The 21,409-nt window shown below is 36.4% G+C and overlaps 1 non-coding gene across 1 annotated transcript; it reads left to right on the forward strand.

Moving 5' to 3' along the window:
* The first annotated feature begins 15,817 nt into the window (after positions 1-15,817).
* LOC149023902 (small nucleolar RNA snR60/Z15/Z230/Z193/J17) lies at positions 15,818-15,919 on the forward strand. Its single transcript, XR_016171944.1, has one exon. It is a non-coding gene; the product is annotated as a small nucleolar RNA snR60/Z15/Z230/Z193/J17 (small nucleolar RNA).
* The last annotated feature ends 5,490 nt before the right edge of the window (positions 15,920-21,409 follow it).

A 21,409-nucleotide genomic window follows, 5' to 3' on the forward strand; every position in this document is an offset into this window, starting at 1 on the left:
GAAATCAAGACCAAAAATTGTAGGTTCTGCTGTAGAGGTGACAATTGACAAGTAACGGCTCCCTAGTTTGGCGCCATTTTTTTGTTCACATCATTGTAATAGTGGCTTATGTTGGATAAACCATGGTTAGTGAAAGCCAATCAAATTGATCGAATCACCTTCGGGCAGTCTGATGAGGGTAAAAGAGAGCAGGGCTAGACTAAATTTGGGCTCAATAGAGTTCACACTGTGTGGACACTTATTGAAGTTGATTCAGGAATCATATGGGCCTGGGCCTAGCCCATTTTTACAACAAATAAATAGCTCATTTCATGTTTCCTTCTCCATTTCAATTATCAACTTCAATCGTAGCCTATCTCTCACCAAAATTGCAGATTTCAGCCCTAGAAGCAGCAACGAGTAGGTTAAGAGAAATATTCCCAGTTACCATATCCAAGGAGAAGAAGAATGATGTATTAGACCAAAGGGGTCCGAACGTTTGAGACCAAACGTTCCAGGTATCTGGTGTTAAGGTTATGAAGAAGAATAAACACTCTCCACAGTTTCCAGATTCGACTCTTCCATCTTTCCTTGCAGTTCTTACTTCCTGCTTCTTCTGTGTCTCACTTGTTAAGAATATTTTGTTCAGTTAACAGGTAAGATTTACCTTATCAATCCACATGTTTATCTATGAATTTCTGGAATGTTAACCTAAATTCTTTTGGGTGTTCTTCAGTAAATGGAATCTGGTGTATGTGGATTGCTGTAAAATAGCATGTTTTATTAAGTACTACCAGCACAGTTGTACATAGCATACTTTAATTCCCTTACTTTTTAATTGATTACAAAGTTAATCACCATGAACCAAACTCAGGTAGGTTTAAATTTTGGAAAAAATCGTTTTTGTTCTGGATGAATTTTCTAGTAATAATAATAATAATAATATTACTAATAATAATAAACCAGGTCACTCATGCCTGTCATGGTTGTTCTTAAACGTCCCCTTGTTGGTTTTGTATTTATGTTTTTCGTAGATAGTTGAAGTGGATTTCAGGGTAAATGAGGGCAGTCAGAGATATTAAATGCTTAAATAGATGCCAATCTAGCACATCACATTCAGCATTGTACCAATTCTTTGTGTAATTTATCTCAAACAATTACCGGAATTCACTTCTCCCGATACCTGTGATTATAAGTCTACCAACATTCGAGCCAATCACATCCACTTTTGGTACAAAAAATCCTCCCTTACTTTCCGTTGTGAAGTTGTAGGCTTTTTGAATAATGTAAACCAACTCCCGTTGCATTTGGTTTCAGCTTCTTACTCTTCCTACGATTTCAAAGAAATAAAAGTACTAGTGCATAACACTGGGTTTACTCGCAATATCTACGTATATGTGTACTTGAAAGTCTGGGTTTAAAATAATACATTGTTTTCGCAAAGGGGTTACATTTGTATAGCTCCATATAAAACTCAATCACTAATGTGTTTTCAAGTCTTCAATTTGCTGCAGTTGAGTGATACGAAACTCCGGAATGGGTGGATGCTATTGTGAAGATGGGTCATCTACAAGTATAGAGCAACCCACTCCATTATGCTATTGCGGGTAAGGGAGGATGTTGCTGCTCACTTCAAATACAAAAAAAAATCCAGGTCGGAGATTTTATAGGTGCCCAAATGGTGTAAAGCATCCATTTTCTTTTATTTGGGTAGATCAGATGTGTGGCAGTGAAGCAGCAACGTATGTACGTTCTAGAGCTTCAACTTCATACGAAAGTGTGAATAGTAGAGGACATGAGGTGAGATTGCCACCAATATTTGACGACCCACAACGCAATCTGCTGAATTTGGCTGCTGCAAGGCGAACCCTTAATCATCAAGGGCAAAATCAAAGACTGTTGGACCAAATTACATTGGAACATCTTGTAATTTTGTTCTTATGTGTTTGGCTATTTTTACTTTCTTGTTATGTACTTTATTCAAGAAACATTTAACCCCCGTACGTTCAATGTCACTACTGTAACATATACGGTAGGACAATAGTAAAGTGGATGGGTAGTTCAGTACTTTATTTCAACAAAATGTATTCTATCTATGTCAAAGACTTATCACAATGTATTTGAAGGGTTGGAAGTACTTTTCAAAACAAGTTCACCTCTAATATATGATATTGTACAAAATCAATTATATAATCTTTCATATATATTGTCCATATGAGAGTTACACGGTGATGAAACAAATAATTCAAACCCATATATGGTTTTTATTTTTTTTAAATTATTGATTCCCTTTTATTAGTGTTACATCTGTGGCTTTAAACATTACTGTAAGTCTTCAATTTATAATTTCAGTGACTATAACAGTGTGATGGAACATATTAATTTGACTACCAACCCCTTTTTCCAATTCACGATGACAAAATTGGGAACTCTGCCGTTTCGTTATGTGAACACATACCAAAGGGAATGATTCTCTTTTAAACGGCACCAACCCGTTTCATCTCTTTGAACACAAACCAAATGGGGTGATTCCCTTTTTGAAAGGGAACCAACCCCTTTCGTCTGATGAACTTTGATACCAAATGGGCAGTTTCCTTTTAAAGGGAACCAGCCCCTTCGGCTGCGACCTGGGAGAGCAAATGGAGAGCAAATGGGCCAGTTTCCTTTTAAAGGGAACCAGCCCCTTTCGTATGCTGAACACAGAGACCAAATGGGCCAGTTCCCTTTTAAAGGGAGCCAACCCCTTTCATCTGATGAACACAGAGAGTAAATGGGCTCATTCCCTTTTAAAGGGAACCAGCCCCTTTAATCTGATGAATACAGAGGCGAAACGGGCCAGTTCCCTTTTAAAGGGAACCAAGCCCTTTAATCTGATGAACACAGAGGCGAAACGGGCCAGTTCCCTTTTAAAGGGAACCAGCCCCGCCGGGGGGGTTTAACGGGAACCACACGGGAGGCGAAACGGGCCAGTTCTCCTTTAAAGGGAACCAACCCCTTTCATCTGTGAACACAGAGAGCAAATGGGCCGATTCCCTTTTAAAGGGAACCAGCCCCTTTCGTCTGTGAACACAGAGAGCAAATGGGCCGATTCCCTTTTAAAGGGAACCAACCCCTTTCGTCTGTGAAAACAGAGAGCAAATGGGCCAGTTCCCTTTTAAAGGGAACCAACCCCTATCGTCTGATGAACACAGAGAGAAAATAGGTTGACGAACTTTAAAAGGGAACCAAGTACTTTCTTCATGAGAACACATAGACCAAAGGGGTTGGTTCCCTTTTAAAAGGAACCAACCCATTTCATCCCGAGAACAAAAAGTATCAAATTCCGTGTTACGAAGTAATAAAAAAACTAGCACATTTTCACGTTCATACATATGAAAAAAATAACACTTTGAATTCCTGAATATGCCATTCACATATGAATGTATGCTTTATTTGCATTGTAACAAAAATGCGGGAATCTGTCGGTACGGCAAAATATTCAATTCACTTGTTAAGAAAAAAATTAACCGATCTGTTCAGACAATGTAGTCAAATACTAATGTGAATGTGTTGTTTCATCTAAGTCCATGCACAGGAATTACCAAACACCATTTCAACCTGTAACAAACCCCAACCTCCTTAAATTTAGTTCCTGAATTTCGTATGGTGAGAGAAAGTCAACCAACCTATATCAGTACGTTTAATGATTAGGTTAAGTTGAATTTCCTGGCAAGTGTGTATATGGATGTATTCGGTGAGTACTAAACGCAACCAACCAAAGTAGTAAACAAATAATGAATCTCAGTTTCTTTGATATTTCGATTGAATAAGGTGGATGGAAAGAGAGAGTATATTAAGTAAGAGAATTTATTTACATTAACTCCGGGGATATAAAAGAAAATAATCCAGTCAGTGAGAAGGTTTAGTGAACATATTAAAATGGCTCCTAGATCAACTCAGAGGGCTAACAACAAATTGCACACATAGAAGAATCAGCTGTGGTGCCTTTCATGGGGTGCTCATTCAACGTGGTGTTGTATCTGGGCACAGAGTGCAACACAAGTGCTGATCAAATATCCAGAAGACAAATATTGTACCACATAAGGTTTTCCATGGAGGTTCAACTTTCTCTCATCTGTCTGTCACCATCAAATGCACTACCTATCATAGAGAAACAAGGTAACCAGTACTGAATTGTTAGTACGCGTATGGAATAGAAAAATCCAGTCAGTCTGAAATAGAATGTGTCCGTATTAAAGAAACGCCTGCAACAGCAGAAGCAAAACTTTGCCCTTCAAGATGTTTTGTTAAGGACACAAGCAAATTATTACTCAACCCACAATATCAAGAAGAACATTGTCACCACCGCTGATGCTCCCCTGCTGGGAACTGAATATGTGTTAGCAAAATTTGGATATTATCAATTTGACATATTAGAAGTATCATAATTGTTTCACTATGGCATTGAACATAATGATTTCCAATTTGATTTTTAGGTTGCTTTTTAGTTCCTACTTCTTAATACCACACCACGAAGGATGACAATATTGCATGGCAACATGGATTCCTGATCAATGCAAGAAAACAAAAGACAATGTGTAACAACTATAATGAAGTCATTGTTGGAGGTAAGGCATGGTTGAAACAATAGTCCAATTTCGGTTTAAACCACCGCAATTTTGGTTTTTTGCCAAGTTGAGATGAAACTAGGAGGCATAACTTTTTGGCTGGTTTTGACCTGGGTCAAAACCTTGAGGTTTCGACCAACTTATGGAAACCCTATTTAAAAGTCCCAAATCTTGGTCAACTTCTGTGAAATTTCACAGCACTCGCAGCCCGTAGGCACCACCGATCAAAACTTTGGAGATTTCCCTCATTTGTTGCCATTTTTGCCTCTTCTTAACCTCTTTTTCACTTAAAAATCATCAATCCTCTATCTTCCTTCACCTCATTTGCTACTTACTCCATGGTTATACTCCTTATGTAGTATATGGTGGAGTTGTTGGAGATGGGGGATCATTTGCTGATGCTAGTGGTATGTCTGCACATAGGTATTTGAATGGACCAGGATCAGGATCAGGTGCATCACTTGTGAACTTCATCTTTAGATATCCATTACACCCACTTGGTCCGGTACAATTTTCCTCCTCTTACAGTCCCTTCCCTGATGATACATTCCCTAGGGTGGGATATCTATCCTATGCTAACGATGACACCTATAGATTCACAGTATCGAACTACCAGAATAAATATTCCAAGACCATAACATGGCAGTCTTGTCCAGTACTCAAAGAATCAAAGCAATGGACCAGATATTACCAAATTCTACACGTCCTTGTGGGATGGATCCCCAGAGGAACTCAACTTGGAATTGAGTTCAAAAGTTTCTTTTTGGTTATTTACTATGAGGTTATTTCGTTATTGCACTTGTATGAAACATTTGCAGTACTTATGTAATTTATTAAATTTTATAAGTCTTTTTATTTGTTAGAGCCTCTAAATACTACTATTTCAATGATAACTCTTCATTGGTTTCTCTAGCAAAACACACCTGCCATTAAGTTATTTATGCTTTAAATAGGTTGTATGCAAAAATCAATCAATTAAGAAAAACCATGAAAACAAGGCCGAAACCATCCATTGAGTTGTCCTACAAAATTCCCAAGTTTCGACCTCCATGGTTGAAATTTCAACCTCATCTCGAATTTGATCCTTGGTTGAAACAACACTTGGTTAGAGTTTATGCAAATACACCCAAGTGCCATCAAGTCCCTGCTGATGTGCAGAAAACTAGATTATTTGGAGCTGGCTAAAGCTCGAGTATGTAGAGTGAGCTAGTGGGGTTTTAAGTCTTGTACTCTCATGTTGTAACTCATAACTATGCCCATCGTGTCATATGAACTTAATAATAATGATGACAATGTGCGAAATATGATACATCACAATTTTTGAGTTCGAAGTTAATATTCATATTATATGTTATATATTAAGTATATCATGTGTGCAATAAGTTTTATGAGTGTACATCTTCATTTCTTCAGCATAAAGATTTCAAACTTGGGGTTGTAATGGAAGGTACATTTACAACTGTTTTCTCATCAACACGATGCCAACAATGCATTCAAAAGGCCTAAAATAGATTGGACGGAAATTCTTTGTCCCAAAAGACCTTCAAAGTCACCAGCATCAGCCACCAAAATGAGTTGAGATGGGGGAAAATTTAGGCCCAGCGTAATCGCTAGCAGGAGCAGGTTCTGAAACCATAGAAGGAATCAATCATGATGATTGAGACCTTGAAAGGTAGGAGACAAGATACTCAAAAAGTTGTAGCAAGCCCTAAAGAACTGAGTATTTGTCATAATGGTTGAGAGTTATTAGCTAGTTTTAAAACTCCCACTTTATTCAGGATACACTAACTAAAGTAACACAACATAGAAATAAGAAAGAAACAAATAAACATAATACCTAAACTACCCTTGACTAGGACTCAGACACTACAACTACTTGATGTTCTTCATGGTAACTTTCTCTTTGGGGTTTGCAAACTAGTCTCAGTTAGCCAGACGGCCATTTGCGCTTTTCTTTTCAATAATTAAGAGTAACTAAACATATTCAGCTCTAAAGCATATCTACTTAATCACATCATACATATGGACACTGTAATTGAATTCAACTTAATAAGCAGAAGGCTGCTAATAATTTTGCTTGTGATTCACCTTGTACCCCAGGTAACTTCATAACTACAGATAGCCTAGTCTGCTGAGTGTTATAGCCCAGCCACTTCTGTACTGCCTACCATAATGGCTTCATCTAGGCCACACACACACACACACCAAAAAAAAAAAAAAAAACCCACTGACGACAAGCATAAGGAAGTGCCTAATAACCAAAGTCCATATAAATGACATGTATAAGACTTAAGGTGAAAGGAGACGCACTTAGGAGGAGCAGGCTTGCCATCTTGTGAGTGGGGCCCAGAATCCATCACAACATCAGCACGAGCATCCTCTCGCAACCAAGCGGAGCGCACACAACCGGACTCGACGGTGGGAGTGGAGGAGCTGGAGGGGCAGGAAGAGCCTTTACCTTTCGTGCCCTCTGTTTTTTCTCTAGAACCCTGCCCGTTGGCACTGACACTCAAGTTTCTCCATTTATCCTGAGCAAACAGAAGCTGAATCAAAGAATTTAGTAAAGAGCATATATCTCACTGGGATAAGGTAGTATCAAGTATATGCCATACCCAGTTTCCATTTGGGATTCCGGAACTCAGAATGTTAAGTGAAACAACCACCACGGGAAAAATAACATAAAGAAATTAAAATTTATAAATAAATAAATAAATTCTTTTAATCAGCGCCATGTTAAAACATTGTGCTCGATTACATATCTCATATAGAAAATTCTGAACATGATATACAAGATACAACAAGAACGAAGAACTTGTTAATAGTCAGGCCAAGAACCACTAATTATAACAGTAAAGTAATGATGCACACACAAATACACAAGCTAATAGATCCTTACGACAAAAATGTACACCAAAACATTACTGTTGTACATACTATTTTAGCCGAAAAAAAAAACTAATCGAATAACAGAGTAGTCAAACTAAGGTTTTGCCAAATATAACATAGTATGTGGTTTCTTGGAATGCTTGATTTCTTCTTATTAGTGAAAGTATATAGAATGAATGAATTAATTATATTTCGCTACAGCAACAGCCAATAAAATTAAACGAACACGAACTTTAGTCATCACATTAAGGTTCAGTGAATCACCTCTGTCAACTGAATTCACCTTCATAGAGTATTTGGGCATTGTCCCTGACAGCAACCTCAACCTGAAAATAAAAATTGGGTGGTAAAACAAAGGCTTTTTAGTAGCAATAAAATTACGAGATCAAAAGCAGCATGCAATTAGGTTAGTATAAAAGACTTAGCTACCCCCCAGCCCCCCCAAAAAAATGTATATATATATATATTTTGTTAAATTGTACCATAAGATCATTAATTGGCCTTGTTAAGTGATTTAACATATTCCTTCAACTTCAACAGTTAAGCGAAATATGACCATCGATTCCTGGTCAACAAAGCCACTGACTGTAACTGAATCAAAACCGTGATTACCACTTGATAACATTTCTCTATTGGAATTGGTTGGGACTGACCATCACAATCAAAGTCATTCATGAGGGATTCATGGAACACAACATATTCACAAACTCATGAGAAAACTTTCTTTCTTTCAGTGTACTCATCACCGTAAATATCTATTGTTAGAAGGAGAAAACACACAAAGTAACAGTATAAGAGAGAGAGACGTTTAAAGTACAGTATCAATACATGGAATGGAGAATAATCCGTAGAGATGGTTTTGATTTTGATGTGTGAGAGGCTTCAATGCAGCTGTTGGATACCGTTGAAATGACAGGTGACGAGAAAGATAGAGAAGAAGAAGAAGAAGAAGAAGAGAAAGAAAGTGCATGAGCTTTGAATGGTCACGTTAACATATGACAAGAAATGAAAAGATGTTGGGGATCGAGAGCTGTTGACCCTCTCTGATTGGGTCTGTTTTGTTCTTTCTTCTTCTTCTGTGATCACATCAATCAACTTGGTAACTGATAAAGAAAGAAATAACACAGTGGACGAAGGGAGAGAAAATATAAAGCATCACGTAGAAACACATGCTTCCATGGCAAAAGGATCGTTGATGGTTTCCCAAAACAGAAGGTTGGAAACAACAATTACCTTCTGAGATTAATATTACTGGATACTCAGTAATAATGGTCAACCTTCATATCATGTCTGAACTCCCAATGCAATAACAATATTTTACAAACCAATATAACAAGTCACAATGGCAGTATGAATAGAATAAATCATTTTTCACCACTCGATCATATTCATAGTCATTCACACACACTGAAATAACAAAAGATAAGAAATATGTGATATACAAATTGTTCACCAAAAAAAACCAATGACCATTGTAAATCTATTTTACACATCCAACTTCAAATAACATTCCATCTTTAGAAAATACGCCTGAAATGTTCCAAACAAGTTCCTTGCAAATAACATTACCTTATCTTTTATGATTTGAGCAACTCAATCATTCAACAAGGTATTTAAAGAATCAGATGAACCATCTAAGTGCTCCGAAAGATCCGAAAGCTGCAACTCTTCTGCAATTTGATCTAAGCGCCGACGAATATACTGTACATCACCCCTGAGGATAGCAAATTCTCTCTCAAATTTTGACAATCTAGCTCCATCCTGCTGATCAACACCCTCACCAACCGGTGCTCCTACATTTGCACCCTCTGCTCCTACATCTCCCAATGGTTTTCCAAAATGAAAATTACTGGCAGATATTTTTGCATCATTCTTCTTCTTCTTCTTCTTCTTCCCCGCTTCAGAATCCTCCGCTGACTGATCAATATGATAATGGTTAAAAATGTGTGTCAGCAGTTTGCCATAGGGGAGAGCCCGATTAGGTGCCAATCTCGCGTACTACATCATTTTCAGAATGATGTATGGTAGGTTCAACTTCTTACCTGTATGCACACAATAGGTGACATAAGCTTCAAATGAATTTAAACTTTCATGGTGACCACTGCGAGGTACAACATTGTGTTGCACAATGTATGCAATGGCATGCGGAAGTGGTTTCAGCTGCCTCAGCTTCACATGTCTGGTGTCACCCGTATAATTCAGCATTATATCCTTATATGTCACATCCACATTAATCAGGTCATTGAACTTTTTCTTAGGCTCCCAAAATAGTTTTGCACCTTCATTTGAGATTTGTAGAATCTCAGCTAATGTACAAATATCAAACTTTATTTGCACTCCTTTAACTTTGCTTACGGCTCCAAACTTTACCCCAACTCCTTGGACTATCAAATTTTTATAAAACTCTTTCACCAAGTCGTCATAACACTTGGTATTTACCTCAAGTATTTTTTTCCCAACCAATCTCTCAAAATTTGGCTGCTAGACCTACAGCCTCGAAAGAATGAATGTCCACCTCCCTTCCTTCAGCTATAGCTTGCTTCTTTAATCTTTTGGGATCGCATTGGGGATAATCATCATTGAACCAGCCCCTTTCGTCATCAGCTTCTACAACTGATTTTCCCTTTCCCTTATCCTTTGCCAATGCCTTCCGCTTCGTTGGCACATGCTTTCCCCTTGCTGCCATCTTACGGCCCATATACTAGTACAACTGTAATTGCTGCACATATCAAAAAACATATTGGATAATCAACATATTACACAAATTAAAGTAAACTATAACAAAACAAATTATTATTCTAAGGATGAAACAACATTAAAGAGAGAAAACGAGCATTCTAAGCATCAAACGATTGCCTTCTTCCTAAGGTCAAAAAAAAGAACAACCCACTACGACAAACAATATTAAAGTGAGAAGACTAACATTCTCAATTGACTGTATATGTTGCAGGTGGAACACCGATTGAAGGGATATGAGTTTGGTAGCAAAGCATATACATAAAGATCCTGACGGTTATGGTAGGTAAGTATGTATTGATTACACAAAGTATAACATCTCCGAAACTGGAAAAAAAAAAGGTTTTGGGGTAAACTTAGATTTGTTAAGTAACTCGACAAATTTAATACAACTATTTTGGGCTTATGAGTACTCCTCACAAACCGACTCTGAGGATCATGAAGTACCTCAGAGTATGTACTGACTGCAATAAAATCTTCACATTTGATCTTAAATTAGCTTGAAACAAATTTAAGACAAAAGAGAAACAGAGGATAATTTGCCTCTTCTTTTTCCACCATAATCATATAACTAATGTGAGAGCTGTACAAGTGGCAAACTTATATAGAGAAAAAGATAGGCTATCTTAGAAGCTAAGCATTCTAGAAGGAAAAACAAATTTGTCTGTGTATTCACGCCATGAGATGAGGGGTAGTATTTCTATTTCACAAAGACTAGACCAAATAATCATATAAAACCCAAAATGAGGTAACCTAACTGCAGCTTTTAGGAGTTTTAATGATGTCAAGGAGACAATGTTCTCACGTTGTACATTTAATAACTTATTGCGTGAACTCAGTATTATGAAAAGAAAAGAAAAAAAGAAAGAAAACTACAGAATCCAAAATTTCCATCACTTACTGCAGCCTTAAACCGTAAAATAATAAACAAAAGGGTCCAACCAAATTTTGACTGTGTAGAAGACCATCATCTGATTATTGTTTTTAATTCTTACAAGTTTTATACAACAAAAAATCAACAACAAACTAAGCCTTATCCCAACTAAATGGGGCCAGCTACATGGATCCTTTCAAAACCAAATAGGGAAAACCTAGGTCCACAGAAAGGGAAATAAAATGCAGAAGGAAGAAACACAGTCACAAATCCAGCCACAGGTCACCTACCTTGGGATCCCATGACTCCTCTCAAGTATCTTTTCAAATCAAAATTTCAGTCAACATATCTGAAATTTACATTGCATGAGTAGGTTATTTATAGCCTTCAAAAAGATTATGAGGTTCAAAGTGATAAAAAAACTGATTACTCTTCACTTCAAGTTCAAAGTTCATAAAATGGATGTAGATACAGCTCTCCGAGGGATATGAGGTTAACCTTTGGCATTACATGCATGTAGGAGTTGAAACCATGGCAAAGACACTTCAATTCTACTTTGACTTCATAAATTGCAAGCTGGTACTCTCCTCAACATCCAGTAATCAATAGGATTCCATTCATTGGCTACATCCTTTGTGATACAAGATTTCGATGAAATTACAATTAACACGATACTCAAGAATAGAACAACGAACCTCGATAAAACTTCTAGGACATTTACAATAAAGTTGTAACAAGCTGCAATAGACTGGGTCTCGAAGGAACAGACTGTTATGCTACTCATGCACAAGTGTTCTTCACATACTTTTAGAAAGGAAATGTGCCACTAACCACACCTATCAAACAACTGACCCAGGGGTAAACTTGTTCAAGACTTACAATAAATAGATAAACAAATTGCACCCATTAAACCCACTTGAACAAGGAGACAAATGACAACCCAGATACACAAAGTCACCCTTCATTATACAAGGTCACCGTTCAAAATAGCAGCTCGAAAAATTTAAACTAACAATTCTCTCTACAGGATTTACCAATTGAAATGAGAACCATTAAGACACACATACCCAAATGCATCAATTTTATGCAGTACACAGAACAACAAAATTAAACCCCTCCACAACCCCACAAAAAAGTAAAACAACAAATACTAAAAGAAACCGACCAAGTTATTACAGAGCATTTTTCAGCTTTAATCAACGACAAAATCAGGGTTTCGACCACATCATCAGGAAATTCCTTGGTAAGGGTTTTAAGAGTTGGTTATTACCTTTTGATCGTAGACCGCTGTTTAAATCAAATGGAAGAAGACGAAGGCCACTGCGACTCAAGACCTATAGAATGTTTCGTATTCTTTGATTTGGTTAAGAATGAAAGATAGAAAGCTACGACTCAAGATAGCAAAAGAATGGTTCGCTAGAACCTGCGACTCAAGCTACAAGTTGCTACTTCAAGCTACTTCGTCAGAGGTCCGATCAAACGCCTGGTGTAAGCTGCAACTCTTCTGCTGCTTCAAGCTTTAGGTCCATAAAGCTGCAACTCTGCGATTGAAAGCTTCAAGCTTCGATTGTAAGACGAAAGGAATGGAGTTGTGTAAGACGATTGTAAAGCTTCAAGCTTCAAGCAATCATCCTTCGATTTGTGTAAGACCATTCCAAGAGAAGTGAATTCCAGGTAATTCCAGGTAATTGTTTGAGAAAACTACATAATCCTAAATGAGGTAACCTTACTACAGCCTTAAACCTTAAAGAAGATAGAAGTGATTTTTAGAATGGTAACCTTACTTGAACTTCACCAAATCGAACCTTAGAAACGAAGAATCGCAGAGACGAGACGACGCCCTTACAGCTTTGCTAACAGATCCTTCGATTTCTTCTCCAGCTTGGTACTGTTGCTTCAGATTAGCCAAAAACGAAAACACAAAGGGGTCTTCTTCTTCTTCTCTCCTTCGATTTCTTCTCCAGCTTGGTAAGGTTGCTTCAGATTAGCCAAAAACGAAAACAAAAATGAAAATGAAATGGGCGGGGTGGTTTAGAACAGGGGTTTGTTTTATTTTCAAAACAATTTGAACTGGTTGTATATACGGTTACTGTACAACCGTATATACGTATAGGCTGGTTTTGTAATACACCATTAATAAGATATACTAAACCCAGTCAAACCGCCCAGATGGACCGGTTGGTTTGCATCAGACCGAACCGAACTCTGTTCACACACTTAATGAGGTGGGTAATGATTTTTTTGGATTTTTTAATGGGGAGGATGATCCCAGCCGTCCGATTAGATCAGACGGCTGGCTCCACCGTAGTGCGCATTTATTACGCACTACAGAAGCAAAATTGGAAATATAGCAAGCATTTTTTTGTTTTGAATAATATTTATATGAGAGAAATAAGGGGAGGTGGGGCAGAAACATAAGGGTTAAGGAAAGGGAGTGTCAATTGAAGACGCGTACCTCTTAAGAGAACCTGTCATTGATAGGTGGGTCGTTTTGTTGGTGGCATAATTCAAAAAATATTACACAAAGGTGGCTTGAAAAGGCTTATTTAACAAGAAAAAGATATGTTGTTTTGGAATAAAGTTATTTTGGTCCAATGAAATGTTTGCACAAGAAGAAATGTAAATGCACTACATATCAAATAAACAAATCCACATTCATTAACATCCTTACAAGACTTAGACTCTGTGATCTAAGTACCCAAACACTAATGTACAGAAATGAAGTAAACAAAAAAATCAAGCAATAAATTTGAAAAATTACTCATTTTTAAAATAAGTCTAGCCCAATAATCTTCTATAATGCTCCTTTTAAAGAGAATACAAATCGTATTGATCAAGACAGGGCACCTCAGTGTTGTACCTGTTTCCTCTACTATATACATTATTTATACAAAGGAGTTTATTTAAATTTTTTTATGTACAAGAAAGCACATACATTTTCATAAAATAAAAATCACAAACAATCATATTCAAAAAGAATTAAGAAATGCAATATACTCACCATAATTGCCGAGACAACCAACTCCAAAGAGACTATTCTAAGCACCAACATGAAAGAACTTGACTATTCTCTGCAATAATACAAACTCTATTAGCTACATCAATAGAATAAAGCACAACATAAGATAAAACTGGTAGCGTTCCTATGATTCTACTTCTTCACAATATACCCCCATCACAAGGAACCAAAAAAAAAAATAAAAATTAAAAGCCATTAAGAAAACTAACAAAGACAAGGCAAAATGAAAATTTGAAGGTAAAAAATGAAACTACAACTTTATAAGGACCAATTCTTTTTTATTTTTTTGGGAGGGGGGTAGATAAGGACTAGTTTAAACCATGCCAAAAATAAACGAGTCAATCTCAAAATTCTCTAAATCAATTATGGTATGACTGAAAATATGAAATTCAATCCATACCTCAACATAATGTAATTTCAAATTTTCAAATTCATGCCGCAAAATTCCAAAACCTATTCAAACCAACTTTTATAATGCTCCTTTTGGATTCACATCCTCTGTAATTCCTTTCCCTACAATTCCCTGTAATTCCCTCATTGGATTGTGCCATGTGGCATTTAAGTAATCCAATGGTTATCTAATTTAAACTAAATTTGGATTTTATTTAAACTCACGCATAAATTTGAATTTTATTTAAACTCTTTTTTGTTAGATAACCATTGGATTACTTAAATGCCATATGGCACAATCCAATGAGGGAATTACAAAGAATTGTAGGAAAAGGAATTACAGAGGATGTGGATCCGCTCCTTTTCTTTGTTTTGTAGATAAAATATGTAGAAGGGTATTAGCGTCATTTTAATTCCAATTGCACTGCAATTTCCTTGCACAGAAGTTCCAAAAACATCCAAAACAGATAAATTCTCCTCCAGCCCATTTCTGACACGAAAATGGACCATCCACTTTCTTAGGAATGAACAATATGTGTCAAGGTCAGACCTACGGGTTAAAATCTTGGAGATATAAAACATTTTATTTTGATTTCCTCTCTAACCTTGGATAATGTGTTGCATGAAAAAAAGATTAATCTTGAAAGCCCCAATTTTAGGGGGAAAAAAAGAAAAAGAAAAAAGAGAGTAATCTTAAAAGCAACACTATGACGACACGAAGCCAACAAAAATACTTGGGTAATTTTCATCTGGACCCCCTGAAGTTTGGTCCATGTCATTTTTAGTCCAAATAAATGGACAATTTGCATCTACCTCCCTTGAGGTATTCAACAAGATCAATTAAGGACAATTTATGATTTTTATAACCAAAATACCCTCACATCTATTCTACCGTAAGATTTTAGACATGTGGATCATTCTAATAGGATGAACCTAAATCCATATAAAAAAATACACATTTCTAATTCTCCAATTCTCTCTCATCTTTTAAAAAAAAAAAAAAAAAAAAAAAAAAAAAAATCTCTCTCATCTCCTTCATCCGCCATCTCTGCCATTTTCCTCTTCAACTCCGTCGACAGATGAATTTACAGTTGAAGATCAGTGATTACAAACACTAATTACAGCCTTCTTTTGAGGCTTGTTTATTGGATTTTAGTTTGCTATTGCAGAATTGCTTCAAATTATTTTTTCACTTTTAATTTAACTCTCTGAAAGAGTCGTGTGAACACTAATTACAGCCTTCTTTTGAGGCTTGTTTATTGGATTTTAGTTTGCTATTGCAGAATTGCTTCAAATTATTTTTTCACTTTTAATTTAACTCTCTGAAAGAGTCGTGTGATGATTTACATCGATCGCCGCATAGTTCAGATGATTATCCATTTATCCCTAATTACAATGCAAGTCTTTCGCTCTTATCTGATGGCTCTTTCTGTTTTAGATCTTGATAATTAATCGACTTTTACTTTTTCTAAAATTAAAAGCATTTGATTGCACGAGTTCGATTTGTTAGATTTTGACGGAATTTTTTATTATTAGGGTTTTTACATAGTTCTAGTTCAGTGTTTTATGGATTCTCTTACGCAGTTCATTGGAGGATCGATCTGGCAATTTCTTTTAGGCTGATTGTAATCAATCGGTGTTCGATTGACGCTCTCCGGGAATCGGTTTGGTCAATATTTAGAGTTCTATTTGAGAGAATTTGAATCGTTCGCGAACAGAGAAAAAAATCAAGTTAGTTTATGTTGCCAAAGATCTCAAAGCTAATACGTGCTATCTTCAGAAATCTTATAAGAAGCTCGGATGAACTTCCATGGAGTTGAATTGTTGCCGGAGTTGAAGAGGAAAAAAAACAGAGATGGCAGACGACGTACCGATGATGGAGAAGATGAAGGAGATGAGAGGGAATTGGAGACTTAGAAATGAGTATTTTTTGTAACAAAAAAAAAAGAAGAAAAGAAATGAGTATTTTTTCAGATGGATTTATGTTCATCCGATTGGAATGATCCGTGTGTCTAAAATCTTACGGTAGAATAGACGTGTGGGTATTTTGGTCATAAAAATCACAAATTGTCCTTTATTGATCTTATTGAATACTTCAGGGGAGGCAGATGCAAAGTGTCCATTTATTTGGACTAAAAATGACATGGATCAAACCTCAGGGGGTTCAGATGAAAATTACCCAAAATACTTTTTTGAATCTGAAGAGTTTATCAATATAGGTGCCGCCAGATGGGTGCAAACCTAGGACATACTTTCTCTTTCTTACAACAGCCTTCCTTCTGAAGCCTTCAAATGGGACTCTTGACACATGTCCATTAGAGTCTCATAGGATGATACTAACAAATAATCCAAAACCAATGAAATGAAATTTTGGTATACATGTGAACTGTAGATCTTTGTAGTCCCAGTGGAGCCTGGATGGGGATCCGTATTCCCATTGCCCATTTTCCGATACTGGAAGAATGAAAGGAAAAAAGAATTCGTAATAAGGTCAAGAAAATGTGCCCTGCGATGCATATATACCAAAATGGCTTCGCACTAAATAAATGATAAAACGTTACCTATGCTGCAAGGGACCGAAGAGAAGCACCTTGCGTTTTCATCTCAACCTCACAGTCGGTCTCCTGCAGTCCACTTTAGAAGAAAGAAAAAAAATGAACTTTTGAACAGAGAATCATAACAATGTAATAAAATAGCAATCCAGCAGAAAAACAAAACATCGTACAGGTCACCACAGAAAGCAGAAGCAGAGGAGAAGAAGAAACATGGAGGAAATTTTATCCGCTGAACCAGAAATGCCCATGAACAAAGAACATATTCCCCAATTTATACATATTCTGGAATCAGAAAGAATCATAACCCTCAGAACATCCAGCCGGAGACAAATTTCTCTGCCCGGCTCTTTCGCCGAACCATAGCCATTCCGAGAATGAACAAGAAGACCGAAAAAAGCTAAGGAATGGAAGGGAAAAAAAAATAAAAAGCCACTTTTCTCAATTCTTTCAAAACTTCAAACGCATCTCTGTAGAAAATGTAGAAAATGTAGAAATCTCGATGCAGAAGAAGAGAACAAGAACAACATACTTTTAAGGCTTCAATAAGGACTGAAGAACGCCAAAAATATGATCTCAGAGTTGATGGATCCTCGAGTACTCTCTAAGATCGGCGACAGAAGACAAAATTTCGCAAATTCATCAAAAGTCCAGTCGGGAAACGCAAAAAACATAACCGTAATGCTTTTCAAGAAACCACGATTAACAATACCACGAACTCACAAAGAAAACTCGACAATGCAGGTTTAGCAAGACTAAGATCACAAAGAAAAAAAATGTCAGAGATGCAGAGACGACGGAAATACTGGTAACAAGCCACGAAACTAATGGATGGTAATCAGAAAAACGAAAAAAGAGCAGAAAAGGTTCAGATATTTTCTTGGTCCACAGATAAGTATGAGAAATTTAGCAGAGAAGAAGACACGAGGGTATGGAGATTTAGGCAAACCAAGACGTATCGAAGAGAAAGAAACCCCAACACTCGTCTTAGGGTTTCTGAAAGGTTTTGCTTTTCCCTTCTCCCAAAGCGGGGAAGCATTAAAGAGTGAGTACAGCTGAGTATGAAGTCAGGGGAGAAAATCCTGTTGGATTTTTTTTTTTTTTAGAAAATTGCACCAGCAGCTAAAATGAACGCTTTAACGCACTTAACACCTCCACTTTATTAATAAAGTATATAGAGATTTCGCAAAATTCAACGCTTCCACATAGGAGGTCAGAGTTCGAATCCCCTCGGATCCAATGGCGAAGCTCTGCCTATATTAGTTATATAAAAAGCGCCTTAAAGATGTAGTCGTAGTGCGCGCAAGGGCTGGCTCGGATGAACCTCATTCCAAAAAATAACATACAAAGATTCCAAAATAGGATTTTTCTTCGACATATTTGTTAAATTTATCATTAAAAACATTTAAATCATTGTTTATTATTAAAAATATCCCTATAATAAAGCGTATTTGAAAGATATTTAGTGACAAATTGGACGAATATATTCAATGAAATTTCAATTTGAGGTATCTATGCTTTTTAAACATAAAATGGAATGTCTGTGCTTTAAGGCCTCTATTTTGAGGTGTCAATGCAATTTGTTTTTTTTTTTTTTTTTTTTTTTTTTTTTTTTTTCAGAAGAGTTTTTATGCATAAGGGGATGGGTATAACATATATCCGAAAAAGTCGGTATCATAACATATCCACTAAAAAAGGAGTCGAGATCATCTCCCAGTTTAGGGAGCCAACAGCTTTGCAACTACAAAATGCAGTGGGGACCCACAGGTGAAAAAACAATAAACATTTTTTAAAAAAAAATCATTAATTTCACATGTAGGTCCCACTGCATTGTATGGTTGCAAAGCCAACCCAACTCCTTAAAAAATATATGTTTTTATCACTTTATCAACCCTGCATTAGTACTATGCACCGCACTTTATCACTATAATGGTAAAATAAAATATGAAATTAATAGTTGAGATTAGGTAAATATATTTTAAAGGTAAAAAAACAAACCTTTTTAATCTTTATTAAAAAAATCCAACTTACCCGTTTCAACTAGATTAGCTTCAAAGCTTTTTGTTTCCCTTCTTCCAAACCCAACTCATGAAAACAATAAAATGCCTCAAAAATAAATAAAGAACATCAATAGAAAAAGAAATTGAAAAGCAATGAAGCGGCAGAGGCAAAAGGAGGGAAGGAATGAGTCATTACCCTCCTAGGAAAGTCTAAGGAACAATCTAAAATTGCTCAAGAAGAAATAGAAAGTGGTTCGGGGAGAAATGCCATGTGATTATTACATCAAGGTTGAAGCTCTGTTCTTTCTTCTAGAGACCTCGTGGCCTCCCTAAACAAGTTTTCTTATCTATGTAGAGCATAGAAATCCAATCATTCAACTGTGAATTAGAAAGAGAGAAAAAGAGGATTGTTAAAACCCTATACCTAGAAAAAGAGGATTGTTGGGTCCGACCCATTAAACAATGTAGGTCCATGCTTTTTAAAATGAATAAAAAAGCAATAGGTTTTTTTGAAAACCTGCTGTAGCAGCATAGCAAGAGAGAGAGAGAGAGAGAGAGAGAGAGAGAGAGAGAGAGAGAGAGAGAGAGAGAGAGAGAGAGAGAGCAGAAATGGAAGGAAGAAGAAAGTGAGCTTTCCTTCGCTTTCTCCTGCGAATCCGATGGTGAAACGTTGCTGAAATGAAATGAAATTTGAAGGGAATTATTTAACACCTAGCTCTTCACATCCAACGGTCAAAATATTATTCTACTACAATTTTTGAGAAGCCTCTCTAGTTACTTTTCTCCATTCTCTTATATTTCCATTTCTTTGATGATATGGTTGTGATTTTGTGTTCCTCTAGTATTATTTAGAGAAAGAATATTGTTTGTATACCGTTGTTGTTATCATTGATGATAGTGAAAGTTTGGGTGGATTCTGATAACACCCTTGGTTTTTTCCCTACGGACTTTTTCATGTGAAAAATTATTGTGTGTCTATTGTGGTTTGTTTGTTGAATACTTGATCTATTATTGTTGTGTTTGTTGTTTTAATTTACACTAGTATATTATTTGGCCTCCCATCAAAGTGGTATCAAAGCTTGGTTGGTAGTTGTGTAAATTAAAATGAAAAATACCTCAAGTACTTTGGTTAAGCTTAATGGATCAAATTGGCTGATTTGGAAGCCTATGATGGTAGATCTCTTATTTTGTAGAGACTTTATATGAACCTGTTAAAGGTGATATTAATCGAATATTAGATATGTCTAAAATTGAGTGGACCAAATTTAATAGGAAAACTGTTGGCATAATTTGACAGTGGTTGGACATTAGTGTTTTATATCATGTTGCAAATGAGACATCGGCAAAAGAACTTTGGAAAAAGTTAGCGAGTCTCTTTGATAGGAAAACAACTAGGAACAAAACTTTTCTGATGAGAAAGCTTGTTTATGTAAAGTTGAAAGAAATTACTTCAGTTACTGAGCACTTGAATGAATATCAAAGCATAGTGAATTAGTTGAGTATAGTGAGGTTGAAGCTTGAAGATGAGTTGCACGCTTTATTGTTATTGAGTTCCTTATCATATTCTTAGGAGACTTTAATTGTATCAGTTAGCAATTCTACTTCACAGGGTAAATTATCAATGAACATGGTTACCAGTGCATTATTTAAAAGAAGAGACAAGAAGAAAGTCCATAAGTTCAAATGATGCACAAGCACTTATCACAGAGAACGAGGGGAGGAGCATAACAAGAGAGAGAGAGAGAGAGAGAGAGAGAGAGAGAGAGAGAGAGAGAGAGAGAGAGAGAGAGAGAGAGAGAGAGAGAGAGAGAGAGAGAGAGAGAGAGAGAGAGCAGAAATGGAAGGAAGAAGAAAGTTAGCTTTTCTTGGCTTTCTCCGGCGAATCCAATGGTGAAACGTTGCTGGAATGAGATGAAATTTGAAGGGAATTATCGTGACACCTAGCTTTTCACATCCAATAGTCAGAATATTATTCTACTACAGTTCTGGAGAAGCTTCTCTAGTAACTTTCTCCATTCTCTTATATTTCCATTTTTTTGATGATATGGTTGTGACTTTGTGTTCCTCTAGTATTATCTAGAGAAACAATATTGATTGTATACTATCTCATTGATGATAGTAAAAGTTTTGGTGGACTCCGATAACACTCTCTTGGTTTTTTCCCCTATGGGCTTTTTCATGTGAAAAATTTTTGTGTGTCTGTTGTGGTTTGTTTGTTGAATACTTGATCCATTATTGTTGTGTTTGTTGTTTAATTTACACTAGCATATTATTTGACCTCCCATCAAAGTGGTATCAAATCTTGGTTGGTAGTTGTGTAAATTAAAATGGAAAATACCTCAAGTACTATGGTTAAGCTTAATGGA

This window comes from Hakea prostrata, chromosome 2 (genome assembly GCF_041222555.1).
Source record: "Hakea prostrata isolate BN-2017 chromosome 2, UWA_Hpros_2, whole genome shotgun sequence".
NCBI lineage: Eukaryota > Viridiplantae > Streptophyta > Magnoliopsida > Proteales > Proteaceae > Hakea > Hakea prostrata.